This window comes from Microcebus murinus, chromosome 16, assembly GCF_040939455.1.
Source record: "Microcebus murinus isolate Inina chromosome 16, M.murinus_Inina_mat1.0, whole genome shotgun sequence".
Classification (NCBI taxonomy): Eukaryota; Metazoa; Chordata; class Mammalia; order Primates; family Cheirogaleidae; genus Microcebus; species Microcebus murinus.
Window position 1 is genome coordinate 49,301,140 of NC_134119.1, and position 4,201 is coordinate 49,305,340.

The 4,201-nt window shown below is 47.8% G+C and overlaps 1 pseudogene; it reads left to right on the forward strand.

Annotated features, from left to right (window-relative positions):
* The first annotated feature begins 3,062 nt into the window (after positions 1 to 3,062).
* On the forward strand, positions 3,063 to 4,201 carry LOC105856010 (sin3 histone deacetylase corepressor complex component SDS3 pseudogene; annotated as a pseudogene).

The window sequence follows — 4,201 nt, forward strand, 5'->3', positions numbered from 1 at the left end:
ACCACGACCCATCCCATAGGCCAGGCGCACGCCGCCACGCCGAGCAACGATCCCTGCGATTGGTCGGATTTAAGTGGCGGCTCTGACGGCGGGGCGGGGCTTACTACCTCCGAGGTCAGCTGGAAGCGCCTCGGTGTGCCAGAGACCTACGGACAGCGGAGGGTTTGTCGTGCCAGGCCTACTGGGACGCAGCCTTGGGACGGCGGGTCATGGCCGCACAGGCCTCGTCGCCGAAGTAGGCCTGGGCTGCTCAGCCGGCCCCACCTCCCTGTCGCCGGAACCGCTTGATACTCTGGTTGTAGCTGATAGCACGTCTGTCGAGGCCCACTGCGGCCAGGCGCCGGGATGCACAGGAAGGCGTACCAAACGGCCCAGTTCTAGGCCAGCTGTCGGCCACAGAGGCTGACTGAGCTGGGGTCAGTAGGGAGACAAGGGCATGCAGGTCCGAAGCCCAGAAGCCGAGCCCGCACTGCCCGCCTCGCCCACTCCTCCAGCGAACGGACCCTGCCCCTGTGCGGGTTGCATGTCCCCAGACAGAGTTTTGGGGCCGGGATGGCAGCCAGGGTGGGATCAGGACAGCGGAGCCTGTGGGCCCTGATAAGGCTCCGCAGACAGGATAACTGCCTGGCACCTGGGGCCCACCCTGCTGAATGCTGAATGAACCAGCACCAGGCACCTCCGCAGAACCAGGGAATAAATGTAGACGGGGGGCGCTGGCAGGAGCAGGCCACCAACCAATGATCCGAAGGGTCGCCTAAGAGACAGCACCAGTAGTGTCCTGCACATTGTTCCTTCTATTGTCCCATCTGAGACCAAAAAGGCCAGGGGAGACAGATGGGCAAGGCTGCTTGTTCTCTTCATACCCATATAAAGCTGAGGTCCAGAGCCGGGCCAGGGCACAATAGTGTAGAATCCAGGCCTCCCTCCCAGCAGGAGCCTCTTTGACATTGCTCCCAGGAAGGCCAGGAATATATTGTCAGTCGAGAGTCAGTGAGCCCTGTACTAAGAACACTTCTGAATATTGGCTTTATTCAGATGACTTTCTGACAAGACCACAATTCTGTCTCATTCACTAGTTTCCCATCATTAATCTCTAGGAAAATGCAAATCAAAGCCACCAGGAGGGCTATTGTTAGAGGAGGAGAGGGAGGTGGAAGAAAATAAGTGTTGGCAAGCAAGGATGTGCATAAACTGGAGCACTTGAGTGCTGGTAGTAATGCAAAATGGTGCAGCAGCTATGGAAAACAGTATGGTGGTTCCTCAAAAAATTAAATGTAATTACCACATGATCCAGCAATTCTCCTTCTGGGTATATACCCAAAAGAAATCAAAACAGGGATTCAAACAGTTATTTGTAACATATGTGTTCATAGCAACATTATTCATAATAGCCAAAAGGTGGAAGCAAACCTACTGTCCATCGATGGATGAACTGATAAAATGTAGTACAGTATATACATACAATGGAACAGTATTCAGCCTTAAAAAGGAAAGAAATTCTGACACATACTACAACATGAACACTGAAGACATTACACTAAGTGCAATAAGCCACAAAAGGGTAAATGTTCCACTTTTATGATGTGCCTAGAGTAGTCAAATTCATAGAGACAGAAGGTAGATGGTGGATGTCCAGGGCTGAAGGAAGTGGAGAATGGGGAGTTAATGTTTAATGGGTACAGAGTTTCAGTTTGGGAAAACGAAAAAGTTCTGGAGATGGATGGTAATGATGGTTGCACATCAGTGTGAATGTATATAAAGCCACGGAACCATATACTTTAAAATAAAATGTATAAAATGGTAATTTCATATAGATTTTACCATAATGAAAAATTGTAATGCTATTAAAATATACCTTCATTTTCCAACTACAAAAAGGAAGAAAATACTGTCTTGGGTGGGGTTTAAAAAAAAGAACAAGTTTGAGACCATGATGAGACCAAACTGTTCTCAAAAGAAAAAGTTTGAGCTATGACTACACCAATGCACTCCTGGGCAACAGAGCAAGACCCCATCTCTACAAAAGAATTTTTAATTAGCCAGGCCTGATGGTGGGTGCCTGTAACCCCAGCTACTCAGGATGCTGAGGTGGAAGGATCGCTTGAGCCCAGAGGTTCAAGGCTGCAGTGAGCTATGATCACACCACTGCACTCCAGCCTAGGAAATAGAGGGAGATGTGTCTCTTAAAAAAAAAAAAAAAAAAACTTGAATTAGATATATACAACAATAACATCAAGCAATGAGGAAGATACATGAAGTTAAAGTCATCTGAGGTGCTTATTGTAAGGTTTTTCAGCGACGGCGAAAAGAAAAGACAGAGAGTGGGGGCCAAACCATGTGGCTTTATTATACACTTGTGGGTGAGATTCTGGGGCTCCAAGGGAGGGGGGCCCCAGAAGTCGCCACCGTTTGAAGGGGCTGAGGCCTTTTATACCCTTTGGGCCTGGCTAGGGACTTCTGGCGGGAAGATCCAGGGATTTTATGAGAGGCTGGAGGTATTTGTGGAATCCAGGAGCCAAAACATTCTCATCTGGGTGGACATTTGGGTATGGTTCCTCTCAGCAGGGCCTGGCAGTTTTGTCCTTGTCGGGTCTGGTGAGCCTTTTCTCTTTTTTTTAATCTAGGGAAGGAAGGGGACCCCCACCCCCCACCCCACCCCCCACCAGCCTTACACTTAATGTTATCCAGGAGGAAGGTAAAAGTATTTATTAGTCAACTCTAGGTTTAGATAAAAATGGAGAGTATATAACTTTCAAACTAGGAGAAGGGAGAAAATGGAATGATTTTTTTTTAAGTTGCTCAGTCCAAAAGAAGGAAAAAAAGGAGAGAAAAAGAAACAAACAGGTAAAACAATACAAAGCATAAGATGGTAAATTTAGTCACGTTAAATACAAATGGACAAAATGCTTCAGTTAAAAGACAAGGTATGGAGCAGAGACGGGGAAGGGGTCGCCCCCATAGCTCCCGCTCCTCGAGTTGGGGGCCCTCTCAGGCGCTACTACGGGACGTCGCGTCCCCAGAGCGCTTGGCCGCAGTCTGCCGGAGAGGAGACACGCTCAGCTGCGGCCAGAGGCAACATGAGTGCAGTGGGGCTGTTGGCTCCGGCTCCACCCGGCTGCCCCAGAGTATTACCCCGAGGAGGAGGAAGAGTTGGAGAGCGCAGCTGTCAGGGGCGAGGGTAGGACAAAGATACTGAGGATGCTAGTGAAACTGACCTGGCAAAGCATGATGAAGAAGACTGTAGAAATGAAGGAACAGATGTATCAGGACAAACTGGCTTCTCTCAAGAGGCAGTTGCAACAACTACAGGAAGGTACATTACAGGAATATCAGAAGAGAATGAAAAAACTAGATCAGCAGTACAAAGAGGATATGAAATGCAGAACTCTTCCCCCAGCTGGAAATGGAACAAGTGGAAAGAAATTACATCAAAGAAAAGAAAGCAGCAGTGAAAGAATTTGAAGACAAGAAAGTTGAGCTGAAAGAGAACCTGATTGCTGAGCTAGAAGAAAAGAAAATGATTGAAAGTGAAAAACTAACGATGGAACTGACTGGAGATTCTATGGGAGTGAAGCCTATCATGACCAGAAAGTTGCAGAGGCGGCCAAATGATCCTGTCCCCATCCCAGACAAGAGAAGGAAACCTGCTCCTGCCCAGCTAAACTATTTGTTAACAGATGAACAGATCATGGAGGATCTGAGAACATTAAATACGCTTAAGTCACCCAAGAGACCAGCATCCCCATCCTCTCCTGAACACTTGCCTGCCAAGCCTGGAGAGTCTCCAGCCCAGAGTTTCGAAGCTCGGATAGAAGATGGCAAACTGTACTATGATAAAAGATGGTACCACAAGAGCCAAGCCATCTACCTGGAGTCAAAGGACAACCAGAAACTGAGCTGTGTGATTAGCTCTGTCGGAGCCAGTGATCCGCCGGCAGTCAGCAGCTTGACTTTCTATAGTGTTCTTCTTCCCGTGACCCTTTTCCTGGAGTGGTTTTTATTTTTTTGTTTTGTTTTGTTTTTTAATAGAAAATTTTTAACTTACTGGGAATGGCTACCTGGCTTTGGAAATGGAGAACACTGTCATGGATTTCTGAAGGCACTCTTGTGGCTGGCCACTTTGATCTTTGTCAGTCTTTTCTGCCTCGACTTCTTCCAGACATCAGTCACCATGGGACTGTTTTATTTTCAGGAGTATTGA